This window comes from Carassius carassius, chromosome 25, assembly GCF_963082965.1.
Source record: "Carassius carassius chromosome 25, fCarCar2.1, whole genome shotgun sequence".
NCBI lineage: Eukaryota > Metazoa > Chordata > Actinopteri > Cypriniformes > Cyprinidae > Carassius > Carassius carassius.
This window is the reverse complement of record NC_081779.1, coordinates 22,596,343-22,613,967: the sequence shown is the minus strand read 5'-3', so window position 1 is coordinate 22,613,967 and position 17,625 is coordinate 22,596,343. Positions and strand designations below refer to the sequence as shown.

The following is a 17,625-nucleotide window of genomic DNA, read 5'->3' as shown; positions in this document are numbered from 1 at the left end:
AATACCATTAAGGTTGGCAGTCAAATGTTCATGCTGTAGTACAATGGATGTGATAAACAGACGTTTTTCTGGTTATTCTTCATTTAGTCTCAGCCTCAGATGGCACGCCCACAGTCTGTTCAGTGATTGTCTGATGCACACTACACACAAAACTGGCAAGTGCTGACTCAATCTGATTAGACAGTATCTATGCCATTTCCGGAGGTAAATGCACACAATGTTTTAGACCACTTGGATATAGAGATGTGTTGAGACTGAGAAGGCACTGAGAAGGCACTCAAGCATTCAATTTGCCTGAAATCTATATAAAATGTCCCAAGTAGTCAATAATCTAGTTATCCGCAGAACTACATTGCATATAACAACTTGTTTTCTTGGTTATGTGTGCTAAATTATCAATTTTTGTGGATGGATAACATTTCTGATCACAAAGTCCATCTGTCATTCTGTCAGGGGGTCTCTTCCTGTCTAAGTGGGCGGTTCTTGGCCAGAAAAACCTGCAAACTAGACCAGACTTTATGCCTCAATTCAAAGTATATGCAAGAGAACATTCTTCACTAAGAGGATATTGTAAACAGCTTAAATTTCAGTCTGTTTCTCACACAAGAAGACTTGGAGACTGTAGCACACCAGTCATAAAGGCCACTTTTATGATACTTCTATGGTGGTTTAGAGCTCCATTCATTGTGACTGCATGGAAAAGAGCGACGGGTCAGGGGGGAATTAAAAATGTGAAACTGTGGAACACTGCACCCACTAATAATATTGCTTATATGCATGTGCTGTGTTGTTTTGTCACCTGATTTACTAAAGGAATTATGCAAATGCAACAAACTCACCCACAGAATTAGAGATGATTGCAGTTTGCATCAGAAAATAATGTGCCATATACATAGAAATGCACCACGACAATGACTGAATGGGATATTTTTTCAGGTTGAGGTTATTATATACTGTAGGATGTTTAAAAGACTTCTGAAAAACCTTTGCCCAGCTACAATTACTGCTGCCATGATTACTAGAAAATCTACAAAAGCATCCCTTCCAAAAATCCCCCATTTATAGGAGAATAGTGCTGATGTTTGTAAATCAGGCACATTCTATAATGAGCCTCATTTGCATCAAAAGGAAGGGTGTTTGCCAAGAAAAGAATGACTTAATCTGAATGTGCAGCCTGCTATACCTGGTTAAGGTGAACTGAGGTCTGTGCATGTATGAATAATATACTTTTTCCCCCATCCAAACACATAAAAGTTGTTATAAATAGAGAATAATGGTATAAATGCAAGAAGGTTTACTGGTGTTCTTGTGTCGTGAGTACAGTGTAACCTGGTTTTATAAGAATATGTAACTATTTTATGATGGTGTTTTTTTCTGCATCGATTCATATGAAAATCAAGCATGAAGGTCCACCCCTAAACATAACCCTCTGTGGACCATGAGCAGATTTTAAAAAAATGTACGAATAAGACTTTGTAGTATGACAATGGCTAGACAAACAAGCTGTTGTTGACTCAGGTTGCCTTGAAACAGCAGTACAGCCTGAACCACTGAAAATTTTAGGTAGTCACTTTGGTCACAGAATACAACTGTCACTCCATTTTACGGCTGGTATGCAAACTCCGAGCCCATCAAATCATCTGTGGTTCTGCATTTCCTTCTGAAGACATTACTATCAGGACTTTTAACAAAATAGTGATCATTTCATCTGATCTTTACAGTTTGAGCGGCACATTTTGACTTGGATTGTTTTATGATCCTGCTACAATGATGCATGCTTTTCAAAAAGGGTGGGATGATGAAGATAAAAACTATATTGGACTGACAGCTAACCCACAGCTCGGCCGAAGCTTTATTGCTCATTTTACATATGAAGGATGCATTTCTTAAGGCACTGCAGTAAAAAAATAGCCTGTTTATTTCAAGGGTGACCAATTCTGATCCTAGAGGGCCATTAAACTGCAGAGTTCAGCTTCAGTCCAAACTAAACACGACTGAACCAGCTAATCATAGGCTGTGTCTGAAATCACACATCCCAATTTAGAGGCTGCATCCTCTGAAGTCTGCATTGGAAGACCTAATGCGTCACAGCGTCACGATGAAGGCTGTCCCAATTTGAAGTCCCCTTCATCTACCTCGAAATACATTGTTTGTTTTCCAATTATCCACAATTACAACAAGTGTTTCCTTTGCAGCCCAAACTATCCCAAAATTCAACACAAACCCATGATGACATGTTTTAGTTTTTCAGGAGAAACAAAATGCTGTATTACATTATACTTGTAAATGTAAGTATTTGGGTTTCAAAGCAAATATCTAACTCGGTTCGACCTTCACAGCCTTCATAGGTGTGGCCTTTGAAGTCAACATCCTTCAAAGGATACAGTTTCTGAGTAGGTAAATCTTTTGAAGAAGTAATTACTTCGGAATCTTTTTAAAAATGTATGTTCCATTTAGTATGAATGTATGTAGCGCGAACATTGTCCAGATACACAACATTTGCAATGTTGTCAATGTCATGTGACGTCACTTTATTGCCATTCACAGATCTACTCATGGGATAGTAAAAATCCCACTGGATTCTCCCTTCAGAACCTTTTTTTTTTCAGACTACATAGCAATTTCAAATTCAGCCTAGGTCATCAGTATTGCTAGAAACTTCCAGACAGGTGTGTTGAGTTGGAGCTAAACTCAGCAGGAACATGGCCCTCCATGAGCAGGACTGGACACCTTTGGCTTAATTCGATGAAAAACAACAGTATCACATTAACATTGACAATAAGGGCTCCTGGGTCTCCTTGACTTGTCTTTAAGAGTTTTAATTTACATGCTGTCAACAGAGATTCTAGTCGTACATAAAGAGCGTCATTCCTGACCCTTCTCTTCACTCCACCTGTCCTCCATCTAGCCGAGTGAGTCTGAATAAAAGCAACAGTCCTCTTCATTTCTCTCTCCAGCAGGTGGCAAGCCCTTCAAAGAGGCCTTTTGAAGGAACTCCACAATCTGCCGGAGCCCCTGCTGCCTGAGTTCATCTCCTCCGCCACTAGGCTTTAAAAGGCCACCTGGAATGTATTGTACCTCAACTCAAAGCATAGAGCAGGCAGCACCATATTCACACTGCTGCAGCGGAAAGCATGTGATGCACACAAAAGCATGACTGTGGCAGCTCCAGTCAGCTTTAACCACCACGGCTATGCCATCAGTGCTATTGTGTGTGATGAAAATGAAGAGTGTGAGCCACTCAAATGCGCGGAGAGAACGATGGCATGTGGAGACTTTGTGGTGACCAACGCACACATTTATGTGTACACACAAACATGAACCAACAAACAAAACCTGTGATAAGGGGAAATGTACACACTCAAAGGAAACAGCAAACTGGGGCTAATGCATTCTGGGTCAAATTAGGCCTCCAGCCAATGATAATAAGAATTTGGAGGGTGCAACAAATGCTGTCTTAAATGAATTCCCTTAATACTTTTAAAGCCAAACCCAGGCAGCAGTTTGACAAAAGTACCTCTGGGCTTTTTTGGGGTAATATAATACATGAAATGTCCTGACAGATATTGCAACAACATATACGCTACAATGTGGACATTTTCACATTTGTGAAGCCGAAGAAAAATAAAATATAAATATGAGACGAAAAACTTAAACTAAAATGAAAACCAAAAATGCTGCTTAACTGGAGTAATAAAATGACTAACTAAAACTGACATTCAAATACATTAAAAGCACATAATAAAATGATTACAACTTAAACTAAAATGAAAATGAAAACTGAAAATATAAAATTAAAAGCTCAATCAATACAAATACATAATATACTATAAAAACATGATACGTAAATAACACTGTTATTACCTCACAGAGTCACTAGCTTGAATCCTTTTAAATATGTTTCTGTATCTAAATATTTTAATGAAACCAAAAGTTGGTTCTGTTGTTTCTGAACACTGAAAACTGCTGCAAAGCTTCTATTTGCAGTGCTGTGCTTAACACTTAAACCAGGCTAATAAATCTTCCTATTAGCTCAGAGGCTGATTTGTTCAGTCACTAGATTTATTAGCTTAGTCACTTCCTTCCTCACTTCCTTTTTCTTACCCTCAGCTGGTCTATCACACCCACAGTCATTTCGAGCCCACTACTGGAACAATTAAATAGCAAGTTCATTCAGACTACAAAGTACCTCAAATATAAGGTCACTGCCACAATCTATATCCTCCAACTTTATGGATGGTAAATACTTGGCAGAAAGGCCATAGAAATACAGAGTAAAATACTTTAGTATTTTTTTTTTGTCTAAGCTTTAACCAAACCTGTAAGTTATCCCTCTTTCATCCACACATGCATTTTTCTTTGACTTTTCGTTGACCGTTACTTAAATATTGAGTAAGACTAAGAAAGATTTTTATTTTTAAAGGCATTATTACATTTATTCAGCAAAGATGCAGTCAATTGTTCAAAAATAATAGTAAAGACATTTATAATGTTAAAAACATTTCCATTTCTAATCTTCAAAGAATCATTAAAAAAAAAAAGTATAATATTTTCCATAAAGACTGGAATAATGGCTGCTGAAAATTCAGCTTTGCCATCACAAAATAAATTACATTTGAAACAAACGTACCATTTTTAAGGGTAATAATATTTCACAAGAATACAGATTTTACTGTATTTTGTTTAAAATGTTTTTATTAGGGAATCCAACAATTTGACAATCAAAGTTACATAGCTTTTTATGATTCCTCATTTTTACTGTATTTTTTAATCAAATAAATGCAGCCTTGGTGAGCATAAGAAACTTCTTTCAAAAACATAAAAAAAAAAAAAACTGCTGAACGGTAGTGTATAATAATATTTTTTTTACACAAAGCCAAACCCTCACACAAACTTAAGCATTTTTATGTCTTTTTAAAGACAATATCTTCTATTTTTGTATAAACTGTTTGCTGGTATTACACAATTGTCTGGTCACCTCAGCGTAGGTGATTTCAGGTTTTACTATCCTTTACTACTGAATGTAGGCTAAAATGAGCCTTGTTATTCCTGAGTTTCTCTCGCCCGCTCTCTTTCTCTCCTGCTGCTCCTTATCTCCATCTGGTCTTGGGTTTACCATCGATTGCCAGCTCTCTCTCTCTCTCTCTCTCTCTCTCTCTCTCTCTCTCTCTCTCTCACTCTCTCACTCACTCTCTCTCTCCTTCCCTCTTGTGCAAATCTGGCTTAGGACACAAACACCATTATCTTTGCAAAACGCAGCCACATTTTAAGCTTTAAAACCATAATGTTAGCATAACGTTAGAGAAAACCTGGCCACAGAGTCAACGTCCACTGCAACAGCTGGCCATTAATCATACCGTAGTTTTACAAAACACACAGCGAAGCCTATTATCAGCCATTTTAAGGGAATAATGCTGAACAAACGATTGAGTCACTGTGTAAGGGCCTGATAAGAGAGCACATCACCACAGTGTGTGTCTCACAGGCTAGGCATACTAATGAAAGGCTCTAAACAAGTGGCAAAGCCCCTGTAATATGTCATTAGCCATGTTTGCCAAGGAAAGCATGAGTATTACAGTTGTTAATACATAGTGTTGGGTATTTAAACAAACACTTAAACCACAAAAACAATTTTCTTAATTAGTACTTTTGTCTTGTTCTCCAGTAAAAACATTTAAATATTCTTATAGTAAGATGGGTCAACCTGTGCCAAAAATGATAAAACAATTATATATTTATTTAATAAAATATATATATTTTTAAACTTATAGAAGTTTATTTTCTCCCTTGATGTAAGCCCAAAGTCAATGATTAAATCAATTTGCAGATGATGTTGAAAAAAAGAAAAAAGAACATGCCAAAGACACTCAGAACACTGCGTAGCAACATAGCAATATCTTTACAAACTCCCAGAACAGACTAGAAACTGCATAACAGCCTAACAATGTCTTAGCAACTGCAGAACAATGCACAAAAATACTAATATGTTAGCAATTGCATGGAAAATAATGTCTGAACCAACCTGAACATACTAATAACACCCTAGCAATCACAAAAACATTCATAACACAGTTAGCAACTGCAGTGTATAGTAGAAATAACAATGTCGAGATTAGCTACACCCTAACAACCACCTAGAACACATTAACAACTGCACAGCAACAGGGCAATGCCTTGGCGACCAACCAGGACACCCTAACAATCGCATAGCAATGCACAAAACGTAATAATTTCTTGAAAATCCCCAAAACACACTAGCAACACCCTAGTAACTACACAGCGACATGGCAATGCCTCGGGAGCCAAACAGAACACACTAATGACACCATAGCAACCACAAAAACATTCACAATACAGTTAGCAACTGCATAACATAATATAATAATGACATAGCAACCACATAGCAAGGCACAAAACTTACTATTATCTTGACAACCTATTAAAACATACTAGCAACACCTTAGCAATCATCGAGAATACCTTAACAACTGCACGGCAACATGGCAAGGACTTGGCAACCAACCAGGTCACACTAATAATAGCGACCACAAAAAAATTCAGAATAACGTTCGCAAATGCATATAAATATAATTATGCCACAGCAACTGAATAGCATCACAATTATATCTTGACAAAACCCAGAACACAGTAGCAACCACACAGAACACCTTAACAACTGCATAGTAACAAGACAATGCCTTGGCAACCAACCAGAACAGCCGATCAACTGCACAACAATGCACAAAGTATTGTAGCAATGCGCACAACATATTAATGTCTTGACAACCTTCCAAAACATACCAGCAACACCTTAGCAACCACGAAGAACACTGTAACAATTGCATAGCAACAGGACAATGTCTTGGCTACAAACCGGAACACACTAGCAACCTCCCTGGACACCCTAGCAACCACACAGCAATGCACAGAAACATTTATATTATGTCAGCATCTGTATAGCTACACAGTAATGTCATGGCAACCCCCAGAACACACAAGAAACACCTTAGTAACCACTTCCTGGCAAGCACTCGAAACACCATAGCAACTGCATATTGCGACATAATAATATCTTGACAAAACCCAGAAGGGAACACACTAGCAACCACACAGCACACCTTAACAACTGCATAGCAACAAGGAAATGCCTTGACAACCAACCAAAACACCCGAGCAACCACTCAGAACACCCTGGCAACTGCACAACAATGCACAAAACAATGTATTGTAGCAATGCACACAACATACAGTAGTAATGTCTCAACAACCTCCCAAAACATACTAGCAACACCCTAACAACCACGCAGAACACCATAACAACGGCACAGCAAATAGGCAATGCCTTGGTAACCAACAAGAACCCCCTAGCAACACCCCTGGACACCACAGCAATGCACCAAAACATTCATAGTTATCATTCATGTTAGCATCTGCATACATACCATCATGGCAGTGAATACTGCATAGGCAAGAACAACTCAAACTTCTTCAGAAAATATAAAAATGTGGTTTTAGTCTCGTTGAAATGTGGTTGCTTTGAAAGTGTGGATCTGAAATGTGGTGTTGTAGATTAAAGAGGAACTTTGTGTTTGATCAGCTCCTGATGTGACAAAGTGTTCTCACTCTAGCAGTCGCTAGAACACTTCTAGAGTAAAGGTTCAGCACTGATGGACAGTTTCCTAACAGCATCCTCTTCTCCACTCTCAGAGGATGGCCAAAATTGAGCTGAAATGGCTTTTTCTGACCTGTGCACCAGAAACGACTCCATCGTTTTAAACTGTGTCCACACACTGAATATAGTTGATAGACTCCAATCAATTCTGCCACTGAAGCTGTCCCTTGCCATTGATTTTTGAAAATAATATTATAGAGTGCTTACTTTCCTCCTATTTATAAAATTTTTTGTATGCTTTTCTAGTCCAAAAACAGAAAGTAATTCTTCCCCCATATACTGAAACCAAAGTCCACAGGCTTGCGTAAAGACTTTGCTTGTCTTTGACAGAAAAGCTTGATCAAACATACAGACAGAGCGCTGCTTTCATGTTCTCACACTGTCCGTCTTAAAAAAAAAAATCAATATGCCACATTGAAATAGACTATTTTTGCAGCCACTATCTACAAATCCCAGACACCAGGTCTGGAGATAGATGTGGAGAGGAAGGAGATGGTGAATAGAATTGGGAATCGACAGATAGTGGAAGAGGAAATAGAGATGGAAGGTGATGAGGGATGGGATTACAGCATTGATATGAATCATATTAGCGTCTCAATAGAGTGTTCGAGCTGAGCTTGCAATACAAATTACCACTGGGAAAGGCTAAGAATGGGCTTAGGTAGTTAACCCCCTGGATTTCAAAGCACCATTGATGCGCTAAGTTGCTCCTCCTCCCTGCGGCAGGCAGGTTCAGTGCTTGTACGATAGTGAGAGCGGTTTATCAGCAGTGTCACACCTCCAAGCATCACACAGAGAGTGAAAGCTCACACAGAACAACAGGAAAACAAAAGCAGCATGGGTTGCATCAACTGCATTTCCTGTAGGGCTTCCTCAAAGCATGTCTAGTGATATAAGGAGTGTCGAGGAGGCCTGCTGGGCATCCGTCCAAACAGATTCAACCCTGGAGTTATATCAGTCAATCTGTATGTGACATAAACAGAGTAAGAAATCGAAAACAATAAAGCACATAAGGATGAGGCATTACAGTATATGTCCGCGAATCAGAGTGGGCGGGCAAGAAGGTAGAAAGGTGTAGGAATCATCGCGGCACTGTCTGTTCCTCATCCTCTGAGGGCTCATTGTCCTGACCTCACGTCACTCAAGAAAGTGCATTTACCTGTCGGCTGTGCACTGCAACCCTTAACACAGTTAAATCTGTCAAGCCTCCAGTAATTTGAATGCTCACCGCACCACTCTGCAATGGTTACAAACCTCAAACCAAATAGGTGAGGAACAAGTTAATTTAGCCTGTCTATCAGCGAGGCTTTCTTCACTGTTAAAGTGCCCCTGTAATGGCCATGTTAGCTGAAGCAGCTCTTGATCCAAGGAGTTATTTCAGCCTTATCTTCACCTGGCTTTAGTTTGCAATCACGTAGAGTGGATGTCCTGGTGAAGTGTCCTCTTCCAGTGATCCGTCTTGTCAGTCAGCACAGCGTGTGTCTACTGCAGGAGTTGGCCAATCACTCACTGTGTTAATCTGCATACAATTGAAAAGCGCCGAGTCACTTTAAGTGATACCTATGCTGAAGTTTATGCTAGGAATACTACTTTCTTAAAGCAGTTCTAAGGGATCTATTAGAAATTTCAGGAAGCGAATGTCATTGTTTTACTGATCTCACTGAACTAGGTGTCTTGAAATATCACTCAGACAGTCTTAGTATCTACAAAGATGTGAGGATGGAATCTTTGTTTAGCCAGTCAGAAGACTTTCTGTCTGTCAATCATTCATGCCATAGCTTTTGACAACTTCTGCAAAAATAAGAAAATGTGCTACTGCTTTCTAACTATAAAGGTCTCAACAGTTTGGGAAAGAGGGGGCATGTCTAATTCAGTGGCTAAAGGTTTGTTCACACCAAGGAGGATAACAGCAACTAACTATAGTTTCAATAATTGTTCAAATCATTAGAACAGCAGAGTCCACTCCACAGCTATAACAATACTGACAGAGAGGAAAGATATCATTGGAATCACTTTTATAGAACTATTTTTTACCAACTCATGAACAATAAAATTATTGACAGCAAATCAGAATTGACTTTAGTCTGGTGGAACTTTTTTGAATGGCAAACAGCACTTACACTACCTTTAAAGGACACTCCTGGACATATTAGGAAAGATTGTTTGTCTTTGTAATGTGTAATCAAAATTTAATATCTTGTTACACCTCTGAAATGGCTTTACATTTCCATCTTCAAGGCAGTGTGAGTGGGGGAAAAACATGCATGGAACAGTTCTACAATGCAATATTAAAACTGGGGCTGCTGGAAAAGACCTGTTCACACCAAGAAGAATGATGTCTATCATCTAAACAGTGAATCTAGCTTGTGTATTTTTTCAAATCTAACAGTGAATTTAGCTAACTTAGTCAGTGTAGTAGAATGAAAACAACACAGTCTCTTTCACTGCAACTTCAAATGAGGCACGACAATGTTGTCAAAACTAGCGCTGGATACCTGAGGTAATTTTACATTTTATGTTACACTGTTTGCTGTATAGAAATTCTCAGCAACTTCATCTGCCTTTATGAATGCATGAGCTATTTTAATTTTAACTCATTCTGATTAGCTATCAGTAGTGTTTTATCGTTATATATTCTGAAATTCTGAAAGCAATCCCTATGATATTGTTCTTATATTTTGTTATTGTAATACTGTACAGTAGTTGTGGTGTTAACTCCACTGTTCTCTTAAATTCAGAACAATTTTTAGAACTTTTTTTCTTTATAGTTCTTGGTGTGAATGGGCCTTAAGGGGGAACAGCTGGACTTTTTTTCTGGGCATTGGGATTGAGTGGGGGCCAGTATTGGATCACTGGAAAACAATCGCAATTTCAACCAAGCGAAACTAGTGTAGCAAACTAGGGTAGTAAACTGAGAAAGTGAGTGGGTGCGTTTCAGATGTTTTCCACCTAAAACCCTTTGAATAACCTCAAATTAATCTAGTTGCTGCCCCTCTAGCTTCAATGTGTGCACTTTGAATAATGGTGAATGTTTGAGAGGTCATGGTTGTGTTGGTGGCATTTCACTCGTGAAGGCGATCCAAAATGGGATTTGCTGAAGCAAAGTCCTTTTAGTAAACACCAAATTGAAATGGACACTATTTACTTTTTAATGCACATTCTTGGTTTTATTGTGTATGATTCACTGGTGTGCATTATTCATAATAAAAAAAATGTTTGCCTTTGTAAACTTCCATCAAACTGTCATAACATGCTCGTCTGCCTCTGAATCTGAAATGACTTTCCTTTTCAGATGATGCTATGTATCCCTCTTACTTTCAACCCTTCGCCTCCAACCGCTAGGCACCATATGCACACATTTAATGATCCAGCCAATGAATAAACTCAATAGCCAACTGACAACGGTGCGGTTTGTGAACACTGTTTCATGTTCACATTAATAGCAGACATTGTGTACATGTTTCGACAGGCCATGATCTTTTTCACAAACTATCTGTAAATCCAAACAAAATGTTTGACCATTGGGCAAATATATTGTTGACTCTTCAAACAATTACAGTAATCAACATGCAGGGCTGCATCTTGTTTAAACTGATGAACCACATTCTGTCTGTGTCCCTATCTATCTATCTATCTATCTATCTATCTATCTATCTATCTATCTATCTATCTATCTATCCATCCATCCATTCATCCATCCATCCATCCATTCATCCATCCATCCATCCAATGCAAGTTTCTGTATATCTTCTTCTCTAACTGTATTTTTATTGCTGCAAGTCCATTGATCTAGATGCATAAATAGCATTCCATCAGGAGATCCACATGGACATGATAAAAAAACTTTATTATTCATCATTCCTCTAATTAAGAGTGTTCGTTAACTCACTCTCTGGCCCCGGGGGGTTTATTTTGCTGATGAACACATAAGTAGTACGCAATGGAAATGCCAATTAACTCCATTTATGCTTCCAGACACTCTACACCTGCATGAAGACAGACTGCAATAAAAATACCTAAACAGAGAGACAAATTCCTCATAATACCAGTAAGATATACCATCCAAACACAAATGTGAGAAAAGAAATCACTCTCATACACACATATATAGATGAAATGCGCAGTAGTCTACACGTAATGGGCAAAATGGATACAAACAGGGATATTTAACACTAAAACCCTAAATGAAGCTGCAAACATGAGTCACACACTAGGTTGATTGTCACTTTGCAGTATGTGTCAGCTATAAAGGAGATCTGATTGTTAGCATTTTGATACTTGAGCCTTCAAAGAAATACCAGGCACATAACATAGTACCAGCGAGGCTGAATAACCTATGCTTAAATTACAGGTGCATCAGTCACAAAGCTATCAAATGACTTACAATGTCAAGGAGAACATCTCAGAAATAACAACAATATACCAGACATGCACCAGCGGCGTCAGTGAAATAGAATAGCGAATAAATGTTGGCACTTACTGTCTTAATTACTAAATGCCACAAAAGTACTGCTTAAATAAAACTGACAGAATACAAAGCTACGCTTCACAAAGGAAGATTTTACAAAGATGCAACTCAAAAAATGCTTGTTAAGGCAGTATATGAGGAGCACAAAACCTACAAAAGTAATTTGGCTTGATGAGTGGCCTTTCACCCTCCTACCTACAGGCCTATGTTTGGAGAAAGACAAACCCACTTGTTAAACTTGGTTGTGGACCTCTAATTGTATGGGATAATAGATATTATGAAGGTCATTGGGTCTCATGATTTCACAGGATTGTTGTATAACAGCCCAGGAATAGCCTATTAGATTTCAGAAGACCCACAGACACCCACAGACATCTTTCCCTTTTTATATCCCCATTTGTATTGAAGTTGACACATCGTTTCCACTTTCATTACTCAAAAAATTACACTCTTAAATAGTGCAATTTCACACCACACAGTTTAGGACATGTTCAACAGAATTCAAGAAGAAATGAAGCCATTGCCAAGGCTAAGAGTGGTCCTGCCCTTTATGAGGACCTCAATGTTTCTGTTACTCAGCCCTATAATAAACAAATGACTTAACAAAAATTAAATGATTCATTATAAGAGCTTCTGAGTACTTGCAAGAATACATACAAAACATCAACAAAACTTTAAAAAAAGGTTCCAAAATGTTTTACTTTATTTTATTTTATTTTATTTATTTATTTTTTTTGCAGTGATGCCTTTGGAAAGCCATTTTGAGTTCCTCAAAGAGACTTTTTATGAACATTCTAACAGAATCATGTTTTTCTTAGTTTGAAGAACATTTTTTAAATAATCTTTTTCCACTACAAAGAACCTTTTGTGGAATGGAATCCATGGGTTCCATGGGTATTAAGATCTTCATGGAACCATCGATGCCAATAAAGAATCTTTATTTGTAATAGTGTGGCATTCAGAATTGGCCATCCAGACACCACTGTAAAATGTTTTGAAAAATGTTCAACACGCTGACAATCTGCCTCATGCTGTAATATCTAAATCGACTGGTCTTATTCAAGTCAAAAGTATTATTTAAGATGACTAAATATTAGGTTGCATCAATACACTTAATTTTTTGTGTCAGATCAGATCAAATTAATTATATCGGTAACAACTGCACATTTTCACTCTTTACAATGCATGAAACACATACTGACACTCATGCATAGCATACATTTCAATCAAATTCACAACTCTAGCACAATACCACACATTATGTTTCACATCAATATTCACAACAAAAAAACAATCAAAACCACTCAACCACCACTCTCTCTTCTTCATCTGCCTCTCTTTTTTATAGTGTTCCTCAACCATTTTTTTCCCCAGGGTTCCTGTTGCAGGACCCTCCAACACTGCACCATTCAAATGTCTCCTTTATTTGACACACTCATTTCACTTCATAGAGCATTTTACTGATCAATGATCAATTAAAACAGGTGTTTTATCCAAACTGTGTAGTGTTGAGGCCCCTTAATACCTCTATAAAGAAATATTGAATGTGTTTCTCAACACTTTTCCTGAAAAATACATGTTTTGGATGGCTTTCCTGTCTCCCTTATGCTAATCTCAACATAATAATAATAATAATAATAATAATAATAATAATAATAATAATAATAATAATAATAATAATAATAATAATAATATAGCGAGGAATGTAGAAGCATTAAATTATTTTATTTTAGGGACTATACAATTTACATTTCCTATTTTTAATGTTGTTAAATTATATAATGTTAATTTACGAATGTATATGAGTTGCAAAATTACTGCAAAATGTACTGATAACAGCACAGCTGAAGCCCACATGATCACCCAGACTTGTTTTCTTTAAGTTGTAAATACAACTTACAAATACAATGTTTTACAGGAAAATGCAATTTTGGTATTTATACTTCAAAATTTCACATATAATTCAATGTGTTACTTTTCCTGACACTTAGTAATTGTTTGTGACATGCACTATTAATTTCTGAGTGAAAATTGTTTCTGCACTTTTTTCAGTGCATAAGAATCATGCAACCTGACTATGATGCTATAAACTATAACTAAACATCATAAGTATTTACCGGTAAATAATAATAATAATAATAGTTCAAACAAAAAGCAATAATTTACAACTTTTATTTTTTATATATATATATATTTCACCACAAAAGATCCTGTGCATGGTCTTCAATCTTAAAATCTCTTTAAATCTCTCTTTAAAAAAATAGAATAAAATAAAAAATTTAAATAAGGTAATGAAGACTTATTACAACTCATTACTAAACATTCACAATATTTTACAGAATTTCCACCCCAAATACTTTAGGAGTTGGTATGTACAAATGACTTTGGTGGCTTACAAAAAATACTTTATTTAGAGGTCACAATGTGAAAAAGCAGCGCAAAACCAAATGTTTTCAATTCAAATCCTCTTTTCTTTTTTTTTTTACAGTAAAATTATATGTATTGTCTTTGAAATGTGTCAGTTATTTACAGAATGTAATCAATGTAATTAATTGTAGCTACTCAATTTAGGTCTTGGAGCAGTCATAAAAAATGTGCAGTACTGAGGCTCCCGCAGAACCCGGATCGAGAAACGCTGCTCTACATCATCTGTTTCAGCACCGCGGACAGCGACTCGAGAAGTCCTCAAAAACACTTCAGGCCAACTTGCCCCTCAGTTACGCTGCAGGGCCCACTGAAACCACGCTTTAGTGGGATTTATACACTACATCAGCTGGTGTTTCTGAGCACAGCGTATGTGTGTGGTGGCTCGAAACTGCAAAGAAACCTCATAAAAGCACATTCATTTAAATTGTTTCACTATAAGGTAGATGAGACCTCTGACGAGAACAATTACTGCACACAATTATATTACTTACTGCGTCGTGCAGGCTCTTTTCGGTACGGTCTGTGGGGGTGGTCCTTGAGGAATGCTTGATATAGACGACGTTGTGCGTGTGTGCGTGTGCACGTGTGCGTACTAGTAAGACGACAGGTAAATAAATATGCTCTTTTAATTGCTCGCGCTAGGCGTTCACTACGCACAGCTTGGTATTAAACTTCTGTCTCCGTGCGCGTGAAATTGCTCTCGTACGATTAATATTGCGTGCGTCGCTTGTGTGTGCGAGATTAACCATGCACAATTGCTTTTAAATATTCGTGTGCTTAAATAACAGTCGAATGTTTTTAAATAAAAACAATAAAATAATAAAAACTATAAAACAAGATATACAGGTGTGCTTCGCGTAAATGTATTGCTCGATTACAACGACTGACAACAAATACAATAAAGCGCACACGCAAAAAAGAAGCGATTGCGAGTTATATTAGACGTAAACGAAGACACACTACTGTTTACACACCTCCGACGGACTGTCGGTTTACGCAGATCGTACGAACATCAGACGCTAGCGCACTTGCCACGATTCCGTCGCCTAAAAGACTTGCAGGTAAAAAATAAATACCAAATATCGATGGGAATTAAACGGCTCATGAGAGTATCCTCTGTGGAAGCCAGTCAGGACTGAATATATATGATGTAATATCGGCAAAAAAAGAAACACGGGTAGCTGCACACGGACGACGACGACGGCTCGCGGAGCCTCCCTCTCCTTCCTCGCGCTCTCGGAAACGTTACTGTCCCTCGATCGCGACGTCACAGGGCAGTGCGCCTCTCTCTCATCTGCAGTCTGTAGTGTGAAGACACCTCCGGTGAATAGAGAGGGAATTAAAGCGCTCATTGGCTAACGGAAAGACAGATGGTGCGCTCATATCCCAGATAAATAGTGCAGACCTCCTCCCTGCGCAGGGTGCACGAGCCAATGTGGTCTCCAGACCTCCTCATCTAGTGAAGTGTCACTTTGATGTATGTAGTAATTCTGTCATTTTGTTATATGTATTCATCGACTGGAGCATCTTGATTCTTTTTAGATGGCAGACCAGTTGAACCTTCATCCTCGGGTCGGGAGAGAATAAACCAGTTATGACTAGCAAACCTGACTACTCATTACAGTGCTTTCAAGGAAGTATTGTATTCCCTATAATGGGGGGGGGGGGGGGGGGGGGGGCTACAAGCTGGCATTAACTAGCAGCAGTAATATATTTTTTTCAGCTGTGTTGTAAGCAAGTGGACACATTCACTCAGGCAACAAACATCTATAAATGTACCATCTAATCTACAGATTCATTAGCCAGTTCTTATATACAAGATAACTATATTTTTATTAGGCTGCGTTTTGCAGATACTTCTGATAAAAAGATAATTCAGATTGTTTTTTTTATTTATTTATTTTTTGGTTTAAAGTTAATATTCAAGCATTCTGTTTGACTTTTACTGCTGCTGCAAGATTTTAAAGCTCAAACAACATACAGTTCTATTAAATGTATTGAATATTAAAGTGACGTGACATTCAGCCAAGTATGGTGACCCATACTCAGAATTCGTGCTCTGCATTTAATCCATCCGAAGTGCACACACACAGAGCAGTGAACACACACACACACACACACACACACACACTGTGAACACACACCCGGAGCAGTGGGCAGCCATTTATGCTGCAGCACCCGGGGAGCAGTTGGGGGTTCAATGCCTTGCTCAAGGGCACCTAAGTCATGGTATTGAGGGTGGAGAGAGCACTGTACATGCACTCCCCCCACCCACAATTCCTGCCAGCCCGAGACTCGAACTAACAACCTTTCGATTGGGAGTCCGACTCTCTAACCATTAGGCCACGACTTCCCATTACATTAATATATGTAATTTATAATATGTTTCAGTGTGTGTGTGTGTGTGTGTGTGTGTGTGTGTGTGTGTGTGTGTGTATATAAAATGATATCTCAATATTCGATGAGAGCAGCATTTATCATATAAGTAAGGGTGCAGGCAAACATTTAATTATAGACCTAGTCCATTAGAATGTCAACAGCTCAGCAGTCTCTTTCTCGCAAAGTCAATAATGACCTTTAAAACTTTCTGATTTGCTGGGAAGAAATGTGATGTTTGCACCAGAGTAATCAAATGGACGGCCATATACGTACAGCCAAACCACTGCCACATCTCATTTCATCAGAGGATCACTCTCAGAATCTTCTGAGCATTAGTTCTCTGCTCTCCCATTAGACGGAAAGGAAACTGGACAGTGTGCAGGGGGCTGCAGTAATTACTCATACAGACACTGTCATATTCAAGACAAAAGATTGTCCTTGCTGAGCGCACACAGAGGAGTACAGTAGGACAGGGAGCACTTCATTGTTCCCTGCTGCAAATGTTTTTTTGCAGACACTTTCAAGGAGTTTTCATTTACATATACAGCGGCATGCGGTGGAGGCAAATAATTGACATCAATCCATAAGCGCTATAGTTTCACCGTAGGGGACGTGTATTCACACAAGAGGTGCTCTTTCCACACACCAGTAGGCCTATTACCATTCATTTGGAAGAGCC

At 38.2% G+C, this 17,625-nt stretch overlaps 1 protein-coding gene across 2 annotated transcripts in view; it reads right to left on the bottom strand.

Annotated features, from left to right (window-relative positions):
* The window catches only part of LOC132104426 (gamma-aminobutyric acid type B receptor subunit 1-like), a 127,214-nt gene extending 111,380 nt beyond the window's left edge, over window positions 1-15,834 (bottom strand). For both annotated transcript variants that reach the window (XM_059509892.1, XM_059509893.1), the window contains exon 1: window positions 15,059-15,834. The gene's annotated coding sequence lies outside the window, so the exon portion shown is untranslated. The remainder of the gene's footprint in view (window positions 1-15,058) is intronic.
* Window positions 15,835-17,625: the final 1,791 nt, after the last annotated feature.